The sequence below is a fragment of the Dermochelys coriacea genome, chromosome 14 (assembly GCF_009764565.3).
Source record: "Dermochelys coriacea isolate rDerCor1 chromosome 14, rDerCor1.pri.v4, whole genome shotgun sequence".
Taxonomy (NCBI): Eukaryota; Metazoa; Chordata; order Testudines; family Dermochelyidae; genus Dermochelys; species Dermochelys coriacea.
Window position 1 is genome coordinate 1,117,256 of NC_050081.1, and position 15,372 is coordinate 1,132,627.

A 15,372-nucleotide genomic window follows, 5' to 3' on the forward strand; every position below is an offset into this window, starting at 1 on the left:
TTGTGCTGGTTTCAAGCAAAGTTTCTCTGGAAATATCAGCTACTCCTTCAGTAGTACTGCACAACTCGTTTTCCTGATTTAAACCACAAGAACAGATTCAGCCCAGAATTGACATGCAGTTATTGTGTTTCTACTTCAGTCTGTGGGGGTTGATCAGGAAGTTTACAAATGATTGTTTCTGCTGCTTAGGATCTTTGGAGGCAGTTTATAATAACAATGTTTCTTTTTCTTTTTGTTTTCTAAAACCAGACGTGTATTGGTATTTTTGGTTTTCATTGTCAGATGTCTTCTAATATGAGAATAACTACATTGGAAGTAAAGGCCTAAATAAAGTGCATTTATGAATTGTGCTGCCGAATTCATCCTTCAGATGTGGGGGTAATCCTAAAAAGTATTGATTTTCTGTGAAGAATCTCGCAGAGACAGGCAGAGCTAGAGTAGGGCTGGTTGGAGAGAGTGCTGTGGGGCTGGGAGAAGCCGGGGTTGGCTGGAGAGAGCGCTGTGGGGCTGGCAGAGGCTGGAGCAGGCGGACAAATCTGCTCCATGGCCCACAGCAAGAGGAGGCTATGGAAACAAACTATATTTCCCAACAGCAGCCCCTGTGCACTGGAGCATGCCCAGTGGCTGCAATCCCTGCAGGATGGGGTAGAAAACCCATAAGAACATAAGAACGGCCACACTGGGTCAGACCAAAGGTCCATCTAGCCCAGTATCCTGTCTGCCGACAGTGGCCAATGCCAGGTGCCCCAGAGGGAATGAACAGAACAAGGAATCATCAAGTGATTCATCCCCTGTTGCTCATTCCCAGCTTCTGGCAAACAGAGACTTGGGACACCATCCCTGCCCATCCTGGCTAATAGCCATTTATGGACCTATCCTCCATGAATTATCTAGTTCTTTTTTGAACCCTGGTATAGTCTTGGCCTTCACAACATGCTCTGGCAAAGAGTTCTACAAGTTGACTGTGAGTTGTGTGAAGAAATACTTCCTTCTGTTTGTTTTAAATTTGCTGCCTATTAATTTCATTTGGTGACCACTAGTTCTTGTGTTATGAGAAGGTGTAAATAAGACTTCCTTATTTACTTTCTCCACACCAGTCATGATTGTATAGACCTCAATCATATCCCCCCGAGTCGTCTGTTTTCCAGCTGAAAGGTCCCAATTTTATTAATCTCTCCTCATATGGAAGCTGTTCCATACCCCTCATCCTTTTTGGTATCCTTTTCTGAACTTTTTCCAGTTGCAATATATCTTTTTTCAGATGGGGCGACCACATCTGCAGGCAGTATTTAAGCTGTGGGTGTATCATGGCTTTATATAGAGGCACTATGATATTTCTGTCTTATTCTCAATCCCTTTCTTAATGATTCCCAACATTCTGTTTACTTTGTTGACTGCCGCTGCACACTGAGTGGATGTTTTCAGAGAACTATCCCCAATGATTCCAAGATTTTTCTTGAGTGGTAACAGTGAATTTAGACCCCATCATTTTATATGTATAGTTGGGATGATGTTTTCCAATGTGCATTACTTTGCATTTATTAACATTGAATTTCCTCTGCCAGTTTGTTGCCCTGTCACCCAGTTTTGTCAGATCTTTTTGTAGCTCTTCGCAGTCTGCCTGGGACTTGACTATCTTGAGTAGTTTTGTATTATCTGCAAATTTTGCCACTTCACTGTTTACCCCTTTTTCCAGATCATTTATGAATATATTTAACGGAACTGGGTCCAGTACAAACCCCTGGGGGACACCACTATTTACCTCTCTCCATTCTGAAAACGACCATTTATTCCCACCCTTTGTTTCCTTTTTTTTAACCAGTTACTGATCCATGAGCTGATCTTCCCTGTTATCCCATGACGACTCCTACAACAACCAGCCACTTCTGGACATGCTCAAATGTGATGGGCGTTTGCAAAGGCATTACAGGGCTGGTGAGTGTGGGTTCCCTGGAAGCCCTGTAAATATGGGGGCTGTTGACCAGGGGCAGGGTTAGACACATGCAACCCATGTGATTGCATCAGCTGTGGGGCAGTGAGGAGACCCCATGCCTGACTCAGTTGCATATGAGGGTGGGGCCGCAGAATCAAGCAGGGAGGGGGCAGGTGGCACTGGCAGAAGAAAAGCTGCTTGGAAGCCGTGCACTTGGAGAGCCCCTGCAGGTTCAAGGCTGCTCGGCCACTCAACACGTGCCTGGTGCAGGCTGCAATTGTTTGCAGCAGGCTGGAAGCTAGTTTACAAGAGCCATGCGCTGGTCCCTGCTGCCTGCCCAGGGAGGGACACTCCAAAATGGTGGATGTGCCATGGATTCTGATGAGTGGGACCACCAGTTTGGGGGGAGGCCACCCCCCATTGCCCAGGCTAATTCAAATGGGGCAGCAGGCACCAGCATGCTGCTCTTCCAGGAGGCTCTGGCACTAGCTGTGGGGGCAGCAGTGGGGCTTGGTGTCTTTGGCTTCCATGGCAGCCGGTCTGGCTCTGACAGCAGCAGTGGGACGGGCGCAGGGCCTGAGCCAGAGGGAGCCGATGGCAGGGCATGGAGCTGGGCGCAGGTGCAGAGGCAGGGATGAGGGTGGGGGAAGTGAGTTTATTTGAATGTGGGATGTGTGATGGCAAGTGGGGGGCCCCAGGGACCAGCTATCTGGCTGATGGGAGAGGGTGAGGGGGGGCCCGGAGCAGGTGGGGCACGGGCAGCATTTGCTGGCTGTTAAATCGGCCATTGGTGTTGCCTGGGCTAGGTGTGAGGGCTGCTGCAGCAAGACCCGCTTTGGGGTGTGGGAGGGGCAAGGCCTGCCCAGAGATCCCTGTTAAGGGGGGCTGGGAAGTGCCCTGGCCTAGCTAACTGCCCGTGCACCTGGCTCCCTCGGGCCCCCGGGGAGGAGGCAATGTCTCCCCTCCCTGCTGCTGGGGCCAGGAGCTTTGGGAGGTACGGACACCACCAGCCACCTGTGACTGCTGCTGGTGTTGCCATGGTGACCCCCCCACCTTCTGCAACAACTTTTCCAGTAAAACCACTGCAGAAATCCAGGCTTCCCGACAGGCCCGTCCCCCAGCTGTCTAGTGCGTGGGGGTGGGGACCCGGCTTGTGTGCTTAACCCCTCGGCGCCGGGCAGAGCCTGTGAGCAAGCTGGGGAGAGCAGCCGTCTGGCGCTGGGAAGCAGGGTTGTTGTTGGTACTTTGCCTTGGGAACTTTGCTCATCATAAGGGATGCAACAGATCTATGTCCCTGGCCCTTCCCAAGCCAGCTGCTTATCCCAGCCCTGGCTGGGGGAGCTGGGGAGGGAGCAGGGTAAATCCGGAGCAATCACAATCGTCTCCCAGAGCTGCAGGGGAGAGGCTAGTGGGACAGGGCTTGCTGACGTCATTGTGGTAAGTCTGCTCCCAGCTGCTGAGAGCCCCTGGGAAAGCTCAGGGCTCGGCTCGGACCTACAGTGGCTGGTGGGACGGGCAGGCCTAGGCCCAGCCAGAACTGAAGGGCCAGTTCCTCAACCAAGAGGAGGAACCACTGAACCCAAGCCAAAATGAACTCTTAGGGCAACAGATGAAAAACTGGAAATGGGAGTGAGGGTCAGAGGTTGAAATCAGGGACCCAGGAGGGGCCACGGAGCAGAGAAGCCTGGGCAGCGCCCACCCCTCCTCTGAGGTGCCTGAGTGAGCGGGCACCGCTCAGAGGCACTCTGCCGGAGCTGTGACTTAACCAAGCCCCACATGCCCCCCTCCAGCGTCCCCCTCCTGGTGTGAGGGATGGCGTCTTTGCTCACGCCCGGAAGCGGGTGGCGAGAGGTCTCAGGACTTTGTGGGAGGTGTAAATGGGGAGGTGGGGGGAGTGGTGCAGCCACAACCTCAGTGAGAGGTTGTGGAGAAGCTGGAAGAGGGGCTGCAGCCTGGCACACTCTGAGTGCCAGGGTCTCCCTCTTGCTGCAGGAGGGAAAGGCCTCAGGAGAGTCCATGAACCGTGCCACACACGTGCCCATGGTCACAGCTCCATGGAGGAGCCACCAGCTAATATTCCCACTGGGCCATGGAATGAGAGTCCACTGCAGGCTGCCCCCCCGGGGCTCCCCACCCTCTGCTGATGGCAGTAGCGCCTCCCGCCTGGCGTTGGGGCAGGGGCGAGGAAGGGGAAGGGTGTACAGGCAGACCAGTAGAGGATGTTGTTCAGCTGACTCAGGTGGTGGGCAGGGAGGGTCATGGGACAGGGGCCCAGTGACAAGATTCGGGGGGTGAGCAGTGGGCAGGGAATGCCCTCCCACAAAACCTGCTTGAGATGTGCGAGAGAAGTGGGGTCATGGCTGCCCTCACCTTCTGGAGTACTCAACGGGGAAAACACAGAGTGGGCAGTGCATGCCCTGGCTGAGCGCCAGGGGGTCCCCCTGTCCCTCTGGCTATAGTCTAGGGGGTCTCCAGTTCTGGGGTACACACCAGAACCATCCTCTGGTGCAACAAAGGGGGCAAAGGACTCCATCTCGAGAACAGGGAGCACCCGGTGGGCCCTGCCAGCCTTTCCCAGGAGGAAGGAACAGGATCTGTAGCCTCAGGGAGCAACGGAGGGAAGTGTGGACACTCCCTTTGCGAGCCAAGGGGCTAACCCTGAGCTGCCAGGGGCTAACCCTGAGCTGCCAGGGGCTAACCCTGGGAGAAGCCAGTGGGACAAAGAGCTTACGCCCACAGCTGGCAGATGCTGTTTGTTTCATACTCTGTGTCTGGGCTCTGAGTTTGACTAGTGGACTCCGGGGAACCAGTCACTCTGATTGGAGAGGGAGGCTAAAGAAGGGCCTAGAGTCTGTATTATGGTGATGGGGCAACTTTGTGAGTTTGATGTTAACAAATGAGCCTGGAGTAAGGACATTATTGAATTAATGAGCAAAGATGGAGTTCATGAGGAACCTATGATGGGGAAACTGAGGCTGTGGGGCCTGCAGGGGCGCTCCAGGAGGATCTGCCTTTCTCTGGGGGGGAGGGGTTTGCTGGGGTGGCAGTGAGGTGGGGTAGTATGTGGAACTGACTTTCCATTCCAAGCTCCTGGGGGAAGCTGGACCTGATGCTGCGCAAGGGAAGGGGTGCAGGGATGTTCCTCTGGGGTTAAGGCCCACCTGGGCAGGTGCTCAATGTTCTGAGCTCTGGGTGGCAGCTCACCCATACAGCTGGGTGACGATGTGGGTGCCCCTGCTCATGGGGAGGGCTGCAGGGGCTGAGCCAGGTGGTGTTTGCGCTGCAGCCCATGGCCGGCTGGCAGAGTGTCTGAGCAGCCCGAGGGAAGTGCTGTAATTGTTTTCTCTGTGGCCCGGGATAAATAATTGAGAGGTCTTTGAGGAGAATTAATTTGCTGTTCATTGGCAGTAAATGCTTTTCCGAAGATGATAAAATAAATCCCGAGCCACACGAGGGGGTGGATGGATGTCGTTGCATGTGAGCGTAGGCCCCCCTCCAGTTCTCCGTGTGTTGCGGAGAGGTGGGGCACCAGCGCTCTGGGCTCTCCCTGCAGCCCCCGGGCCTGGGCCAGTAGACACAGCTGCTGGCCACGCACTGCTTTGCCCTGGGCTGCTGCTGGAGAGGTGTTTTTTGTGGGTCTCTGTGCCAGCGTCTGTGGGCTCTTTACTTCTCTGTGTAACCTTGAGTCTGTGCTGGGTGCCCAGCTGGCATGGCAACGGGGGTGAAAAATCCACAGAATAAATAAGTACAGGGCTTTCTTCCCTGCCACCTCTGGGGTGGAACACATCTGCCTATTAATAGCTGGACCACGCACCAATGGATGAGCATGGAAGAGAAGACTCCAGTATCCAGTGGAGACTGCCAGGGGTTTAGTGAGCAGAATGGGTGCTGGAGCAAACACTGACTCTTGTTAAAGTGCCTGGGATCCATAGTGACCAGGCAGTCAGGCATGGGGATGTCCCCCAGGAACTGGTACCCTGTGTGGCAGCCCCTAGTGCCACATCGTGGGCAGCAAGTTAGTTTTGGCTGTGAGGTAAGCATGCCACCTGCTGAATCACGGCCTCCCTTTCTGGCGTGCCCTGTGTCACGGAGTCCCCGGGCCATGCTCTGGAGCTGCTCCCTACGAAGCCAGGCAGGACTCGGGGGAAGTCTCCACTCTGGGAGCAGCCTGTCTGCAGGACACACAGCTCACCCGGGTTCCCCCTTCCTAGGTCTGACCTCGGAGCATCCAGCATCCTCTGCCCCTCCGTGCGCTTCCCACAGTGAGTCCGCCCAGGCGGGGTCCTGGGGAAACCAGAGGGTCCTGCCCCCCAACTCCGCAGTCAGACATGACCCTCAGCCAGTCAGTAACACAGAAGGTTTATTAGATGACAGGAACATGGATGAAGTGAGCTGTAGCTCACGAAAGCTTATGCTCTAATAAATTTGTTAGTCTCTAAGGTGCCACAAGTCCTCCTTTTCTTTTTGTGAATACAGACTAACACGGCTGCTACTCTGAAACCTAACACAGAGCTTGTAGGTGCAGAGAACAGGACCCCTCAGCTGGGTCCATTTTGGGGGGCAGTGAGCCAGACAACCACGTCTGCACTTCACTCCATGTCCCCAGCCAGCCCCAAAGTGAAACTCTCTCCAGCCCCCCCCTCCTCTGGGCTTTGTCCCTTTCCAGGCCAGGAGGGCACCTGATTCCTTTGTTCTCCAACCCTTTAGCTCTCACCTTGCAGGGGGGAAGGGCCAGACCATCAGTTGCCCGGAAACAGGGTGTCGGCCATTCTCTGTGTCCAGACCCCTGCACACACCTGCCCTCTAGGGCTCTGCAACGATCACCCACCCTTATCCCACCACCTAGATACTTAAGAAATGCCTAGGGGAAACTGAAGCACCCCAACAATATTCAAAAAAACATTAAGAACAGTCCCACTTCGTCACATCTCTCCCCCCTTCGAGACCGAACTGAGCGGGGTCACTTTAGCCAGTGACCTGGGGAAGTTCAAAGCCACCAACATTCCCATGGATGCTCCAGCATCTCTCCCGTTCGTTGGTGGGAGTTACACCAGGCCCTTCCAGTTTCATGCCTTCCCTTAGGTCGGGGTGGTCGATAGCACTCGCATGCTGCATGTGGGAAGGTTTATGCGGCCCGTGCCCTTTTGCCATCCCAAAACCCCTGGGAGTCGGGTCTTCTCCCAGAGCTCCAGTCTGGAGGCCTGCAATTCGGGCTCTCTTGGTTAAGAGCCCCCATCTTGACCTGGGCCACACAGGCCTGGTTCTGTTCACTTACAGAACTAGCATGGAGACATCCCTTTCTCAACAACCTTGTCTCCCCAACAAGCTGACCAAACACAGCCACTTGGTTATAGGACTGTTTAACTTTCTTAACAGCTTTCACTCCATCTGAGACCTTCTCAAAGCTATCCACACTGGATCTTTCAACAGGAAAGTCAGTGGATCCATTCACAACAGAAAATTTCTGGCTGTTAGGAACTGAAACTTTCTTGATTAAATCACTTTCACACCCTTCAGTTGCAGTAAACTGCTTGCAAAGACTTCATGAGGATTCTTTTCCCTAGGGCTTTTCTATGCAACAGTTCACCCTTCACAGAAATTCTGCCCTTACCCTCTTTACCTAGGGCTTGCTCTAGAGAAACACTTTCCTGAGCAACAACAGACTCTTTCTGGGTCTCACTTACAACCAGAATTACCTCTGGCCCATCAGGCGGATTCCTACACAATCCCCTTTCAGGCAAACTGATAGACTTCCTAGATAAAAGGTTGGAAGCATTCTCCTTTTCTTTGCCACACACAAGTTCAGGAATCTTTTCCTTCTTGCTACAGGTTTCCACACCCTCAGTAGGTAACAGGGTCAAATCCTCTTTCTGCTCTCCTTGTGCCCTGGCTAGGAGATTAGACAGAGTTGCTACACCCTTTCCCAGCCACACACTAGCAACAGGCAAAATACAAGCACCAGAATTGTCTGGTCTCTGGGATTTTGCTAGGACACTAACTGGATGCGACCTAGTTACAGGGCCATTCTCCGTCGCAGACACAAACTTAGGACCATTCCCTTCCTGGGCTTTAGCTGAATCCAGAACCAACTCTGAGACAACTGCACTATTCTCAACCATCCCAGGCTGAAAGGCCCCTTCTGTCTGCTCCACAGACAAAGAAGAGCCGGACACACTTTCTCCTTTCCCAGACACACAGCTTGGGATCTCATTCCCCTGGTCCCAGCACACAGGGCTGTTCACAGATAACTGCTTGGAGACCAGGGTAGCTCCCTCCACAGGCAAGTCAATACCCCTGACAGACACAGGCACGTTTCCTTCCCTGTCCCAATTCTCCACCCAGCTAACAGGTAAGGTGCACGGACACTGTCTGCCGCTCTCCTCGCCTTCCCACCCTGCTGACTAGACAAAGCCATCAGCTCACAAGGCTGCCTAGGCTCATCCAGACTTTCCTTACCAAGCACCTTGCCACTCCCCACAGATCCCCTGCCCTGCCTGTGTCTCCCCCCACTCAGCTGGGGTCTCAGCTCCTGCTGTGCTCAGCGCTGCCCTTGCTGTCCCAGTGGAGGTAGGCAGTGAGCTCGCTGCTTTCCTCACTGCATCAGAGCCAGCGTGAGCCCCCTCTCCCGTGTGTCTCTGTCCCACCCAGCCCAAGGGGTCTGGTTACAGGCAGGCAGGTAGCCTGAGCCTAGCAGCTCCTCCCTGCTGCCAGCCAGGTCATCTGCATTTTCAGTGACCATTTCCCGCTCCACCGATTGGTTCCCTGGATTCAAATTCAAACTCTTGGCAGTTACAGGAGCAGGGCCTGGATCTTGTCCCAAAGAGACACAGTCACCCCACAACAAAAAAAGGAGAACTTGTGGCACCTTAGAGACTAACAAATTTATTAGAGCATAAGCTTTCGTTAGCTACAGCTCACTTCATCGGATGCATCGATGAAGTGAGCTGTAGCTCACGAAAGCTTATGCTCTAATAAATTTGTTAGTCTCTAAGGTGCCACAAGTACTCCTTTTCTTTTTGCGAATACAGACTAACACGGCTGCTACTCTCACCCCACAACAGGGTCTCGCAGCTGTATGCTGGAGAACCCCAACGACCAGCCAGCCCCACCCCTCCTGGGTCTGCACAGGGATCTGGGCCATAGACAGGGCGAGGGGCTTCATCCCTGGGACCCTCACCCAGCTCACACAGCCACTCAGCATCTGAGGCTGCACCACCAGGGGCCTGACAACAGTTCTCTGTGTCCCAGGATCTCGCCACCCCAGGACTGTCTCCCCATTGACCATCACCTTCCGCTCCCACTGGGGGTCCAAGGGGCCTGAGCCCAGGAGACTCCACACAGACATATAGGTTGGGGTCAGGAGTGGGAGCCTGTTGTCCACCTCCCCACCCATCTGGCTGACGGAGTCTATGGCCTTGGGACCCAGCAAGGAAGCTAGACACCGGGGCTGTTCTGCAGGGTCCCCCTGGTTCAAATCACCAGCCTGCTCAAAGGCAGTGAGGTGGGCATCCACAGGGGCAACAATTTAGTATCAAGGTTCCCTGCGGAACTGGCACCCCGGGGTCTATCCCCACTCACCTTTGGGAGGTCCCCTATGTCTCTCCGCTCCACCACCACCAGTTCATGCTGCTGCTGCTTCTGCAGCTCTTTCTCGAGCTCTCGCTGTCTCTCACAGTCCTCTTGCTCTCTCGGACTCAGCTCCAATCCCGTCCGTCTCCGATCCCTCAATGGGGAACCCAATTGTGAAGATCCCCGTCTGGTCGGGGACAGGAGTCTTGGGGGTGCCTGGCTACTACTCCAGCTGCTCCCAGATCCTGCTATAGCCCCATTTGGGGTCAGGAATCTGCTCCTTAGAGCGATCATCCTCCTCCAGCTGCAGGATTAACTGTGCTTTGGGGAACTTTCCAATGCGCAGCCTTCTCTTTTTGCACAGGATTACAATGTCCTTCTTAAGGAGACGGTGACAGGCCCTCACTCTGCTCTTCCCAAGTTGTTGTGGACTCACAGGCCTGTGTGCTCTCAGCTCCCCACGGTTTCCAGGGGGAACCCCTACTGCCCCAGCCCTTCTCGAGGTCACCACCTCTTTGCCAGAGTCAAGCTGCAGACTTCTTCGCCCTTGGGACCACTCACTGCAATCCCCAGGGGAACCCTGTTACTGCAAAAGTCCTTCTCTCTCCCAGGGCCAAGCCGCAGGCTCATCTGCCTCTGAGACTGCTCCCTGCAGTACCCGGGGGACCCCATTACTGCACAATCCTTCTCGCTGGTCACACGCTCCCAGGGGTTAACCGCCCCTGAAATCGCTCCTCTCTGAGCCTTCAGCATGCCAGGTCCTCGTCAATCCCCCTTCATTTTACTGCTCCCCAGTCACTTACTGCAGGAAGCGCCATCCACGGGGTGCAGTACATCCCACCTCTGCCACCAGTTGCCACGGGGTCCCCGGGCGATGCTCTGGAACTGCTCCCTACGAAGCCAGGCAGGACTCTGGGGAAGTCTCCTCTCTGTGAGCAGCCTGTCTGCAGGACACACAGCTCACCCGGCTCCCCCCTTCCTGGTCTGACCTCGGAGCATCCAGCATCCTCTGCCCCTCCGTGCGCGTTCCCGCAGCGAGTCCGCCCAGGTGGGGTCCTGGGGAAGCCAGAGGGTCCTGCCCCCAACTCCACAGTCAAACGTGACTCTCAGCCAGCCAGTAAACAGAAGGTTTATTAGACGACAGGAACATGGTCTAACACGGAGCTTGTAGGTACAGAGAACAGGACCCCTCAGCTGGGTCCATTTTGGGGGGCAGGTTTCAGAGTAGCAGCCGTGTTAGTCTGTATTCGCAAATAGAAAAGGAGTACTTGTGGTACCTTAGAGACTAACAAATTTATTTGAGCATGAGCTTTGGTGAGCTACAGCCCACTTCATTGGATGCATTCGGTGGAATCCATCCGATGAAGTGAGCTGTAGCTCACGAAAGCTTATGCTCAAATAAATTTGTTAGTCTCTAAGGTTGCCACAAGTACTCCTTTTCTTTTTTCGGGGGCAGGTGAGTCAGATAACCACGTCAGCACTTCACTCCATGTCCCCAGCCAGCCCCAAACTGAAACTCTCCCCAGCCCCCCCCCTCCTCTGGGCTTTGTCCCTTTCCCAGGCCAGGAGGGCACTGGATTCCTTTGTTCTCCAACCCTTTAGCTCTCACCTTGCAGGGGGGGAGGGCCCAGGCCATCAGTTGCCAGGAAACAGGGTGTCGGCCATTCTCTGTGTCCAGACCCCTGCACACACCTGCCCTCTAGGGCTCTGCAACGATCACCCACCCTTATCCCACCACCTAAATACTTAAGAACTGCATAGGGGAAACTGAGGCACTCCCACACTATTCAGGGGAAACATTAAGAACAGTCCCGCTTTGTCACATCCTGTACTGACCCGGCCCAGCCCAGCTTGGCTGCTGAGATCGCAGCCTCAGGCATTGGTCTGCCAGTCAGTCCTCCCTGTTAACCATCCCAGTATCCATTTAGCTGCCTTTCTCCTGCTGGCAGGTCAGAGTCCTGGTCCTCTAGGTCTCCGCCGATTCAGCAGCTCCGGCAGGGACCTATTCTACATGATGATTGTGTGGGGCGAGGGGAGCTCTAAGATTGCACTCAGCTAGCACTGCCCGCTGACATCTCCACGGCGAGGGGGGAAGAGCACCCAGGCCCCTCCCCCGAGGGCCAGTGGGGTGCAGCTGGCTGCGGGAGTTCAGTGAGTGTAGAGCAGCTATGCTTGAGTTCCCTTGGGCAGCAGGGTCTGACCGGCCGCCCTGTGCGCCAGGGGCTTGGAAGAACAAAGAGGCCCGGGGCAGGAAAGCAGAATGTGTCCCGGTGAAGCGAGGGTGGCTGGGCAGAAGAGCTCGGGCTGGCAGGGACTCCTCTACGCCATCTCCGGTCCCTCCCCAGCACCATTCATTAGAGCTGTGTGGCAAGTCACATGACTTCCCAGCATCATGTCCAACAGGGACAGGCTGGTTGCCCTCCTGCGCGCTTGGAAGAGGAGATTATCTTCGTGGGATGAGTGTGCAGAGATGAATTATTACCAGAGCCACACATGTACACAGCAGCCCTGGCTGCAGGGGAGGTGGTGCTAGGGGCCTGGTGCCCAGCCGGCCCAGCTGCGCAGAGAGCAGCATGTCCAGAGGGCAGCAGCAGCCCAGCATGAGGGAGCACATGGCCAATAAGACGTGTGTGGGGGGGGCTGTTTGTGCCATGGCTCCTCAACAGGCAGGCTGGGAGCAGGATTTCAGGCTTTGGCTGGTGCAGGCCTCCTCTCCATGAGGGGCTCATTTTCTGCTAGAAACAGGCGCGGCCACAGAATCCTGGGCCATGCTCACGCAGCTGCTGCTTCCCCCCTCTTTGCTCCCAGGGAAGCGCCTTATCCCCTGTGCTAGCGCTGCAAGGAAAGCCTCAGACCTCCAAAGACCCTGGAGAGGCTCAGGAACAGCAGTTAACCAACGCAACTCGGCCTCTGCCTCGCCCCCCGTTTTCAGCACTGGGTTTCTTGGCAGAGAGGCCTTTGGGTTACGCGGTCTGCTTTTCTGTTTCAAAGGAAGACGTGAATTTCCTAGTGGGAACCAAATTAATTCCACCACCCCTGCACCTGGCTCTTTACTGACCTGGGGATGGGGACTCTGGGCATCTCCAGACCAGTTCAGAGCCTCCCTGCTGGCAGAATTACCCCAGGTCACTTCCCAGCTGTGGTTGATTGGGCAACCCCTGGGTGTCTCTACGGATCACAGGGAATTCTCACATACTCTTGTTCCTCTCCCTGCCCTGGGGTGTGTGGGATCCAGCCGGGCTGGGGGCCCGAGGCCATGCCGCTTGACACGTCTGCCCTGGGGAAAGTGGGCAGTGGCTCTTTGTCTGAGTGGAATCTCTGTGTGGGCAGGAAACACAATCCTTCCATTGAGGCGGGCAGGACTGCACAGGAGCCTCTGCAGCTGGTACATGGAGGGGTCCCGCATTTTGTGCCTCCCAGGAAGAAAGCCCCTTTCAGGACATTGCAGGGAAAGGGCTCTGAGCTAGTCCTGGGGGGAGTCACCTTCCCGGAGCTGCTGGGCGCGCAGTGCAGCTGAGCATAGCATCCCTGCTGTGGGCTGGGTCTGGCGGGAAGCTGCTCTTTGCTTGCAAGGAACTCTCCAGCCTGCCTTAGTTAGTGCCTGGGGTGGGGAGCTTGAGCCCTGCACCCTGGTTTGGGTTTGTCATATGAAAAGGCCTGAAGGTTTGTCACTAGGGAATTCTGGGCTGTCTGGCCTGGCCTTCTGGAGTTTGCTGGGTGTTTTCTCGGCTGACTTGGAGAGCGTGGCTGGGAGCTCTCGTTCATAGCAGGAGGGGCAGGCTGCTGCGTCGCTGCCCTTCCAAAGCCTTGGAACCAAGCAGGTGCTAACAAAACCCAAAGTTTCGATCCCAGTAAATTGGGCATCAATTCCACAGTGCCACCAGCCTCCCAGCCAACCACAGTCTGCCGGGGCGCCTGGAGGTCAGTTCCTGAGAGGAAGAGCAAGCAGAACAATAGTGAACAGCCTCCTGGGCTGGCTGTCTGCAGCGTACCCTTCCTTCAGGTGGCTGCTCCCCACCCCGAGGAGCAGCCTCTGCTTGGTGGGTTGGTGAAGTCTGAGTCCATCCTGCCCCCCAGTCCATCTCTCTGCACCTCATTCCCTGTGCTTGGTGGTGGGCAGCGGGCACAGGGGCTGGCAGAGTACTGGGGGTCAGGAACGCCTGGCCCGGGGCTCGCTCTCCTCCTCAGGACCCAAGGGAAATGGCAATGTGTCTCCATAAATGCTTAAACAAGGATTTCCTTGTTGCTGTGCGGGCTGTTTGCCTTGCTCCCTGGCCAGCTGTTAATGAGGTTTGGCAGGAGGCGCTGGCAGCCCCAGCCATTGGATTTCTATAAATCAGCCGGTGTTAATGGAGAGGGAGTGCAGGCTGCACAGGCTCCTCTCCACTGGACACCCCAGCCAGCAGCGCTTCAGGGAAGGGCCTGCGTTGAGAGAGTAGAAAAGGGGAGTGCCTCCCCCCCGACACCTGCCCTGCAATGGGAGCAGGGAGTCCTGCAGAGCCCTGGAAGGGGAGGCACTGAGCTGTGGTGGTGTGTGCGTGGAGCGGGGCTAGCTCTAGAGCACAGACCAGGAGCCCCCATGGCATGGAATTGCTCAGGAATGCTCAGGGGTGGCTGGGGAGTTTATGAACCACCACGGGGTCAGTGGGAGAATCTGGCCCCAGGCACACCTGCCCCAGGATGGCTTTGTAAAGCCAGGACCTGCTGCTGTACGCAGGGAGAGGTAGAGGGCAGCTGCCAGCCACTCATTCCTAGGGGAAGCTATAAAGTAGTCCCGGTGAGGCCAAGCCTAGCAGTTAGCATCCTGGAAAGGGGATGGGGGTGGGGGAGGACTATGACTTCCCAGCAGATAGGTCTGCAGAGACCCTGCCAGCTGTTTGTTTCCAGTAATGATGGAAAGTGCAAAGCAAAATAAAGCAGCCTCCCCAAACCCCACTGAGCTGTGTCACATCCTGACACCCAGCCCCTTTCCTTTCATAGCCTCCCCCTTCCCTACCATTGCTGTGACCGCCTCGCTCCCGCAGGACTGGCTAGAAGCAGCTCTCCCAGTGCAGCAGACTGCCTGGCGTGGTGGTGGGTTCAGGCTGAGCTCCCTGCTGTCTGGGATGTGGAGTGTACGTGGCTGCTGGGGAACGTGGCACATTTGGGGCAAGCCAAGGAGTGCAGGTCACTTGTCCATAACTGGAAGGGAACCTGCCTCCCAAAACAAGAGGGGCACTGCTAGTCTGGCCACAGGCTGCCCCGGAGTCTCCTGATCCCCAGGGCAGCAGAGCCCTCCTGCTGCACATGCAAATTGGGGCAGGCAAATCACCTGGCCCTGCAGGAAGCCTGTGGTTCAGCATGGCCAGGTGGCCGTGCTGTCTTGGCAGGGGGCCACTCCAGGAAGTGCTTGCAAGGGCAGCTCAGGTCAGATGGAGGCCTGCGCACGCTGGCCCTGGCCGCCATGCCGGCACTCAACCGGCCAGGAGAGTCCCAGACCCCGGGCCAGGGTGTGCTCTCAGTGAGGCCAGTCCTTCCTTGGCCATTTCCCTCCCGCCGGCCCTGCCCGGAGCCTGAGGTGCTGGAGAGAGGAGCTCAGGGGGGGAGACGGCATACACTCCCTGCTCAGCCCGTTGCCCTGCCCATCCCCCCTTCCACAGGGCAGAGCCCCAACCCCTCACTATCCCAGTCCCAGCACAGCCAGAGCAAGGGATGGGGAGTGGGCTCTAGCAGGGCTGCCCACGCAGCGGCCAAGCCTGCATCCCACCACCAGGCCCTGCCCTGCTGCTTCCCCCAAGCCAGGCCCTGCCTCCCCAGCCTGTCTGGGCTAGTCTCAGGCCAGGCTCCAGGACTCTACTCCTCCCCCTGGCCAGAGGAGCCAGCCCAGTCCC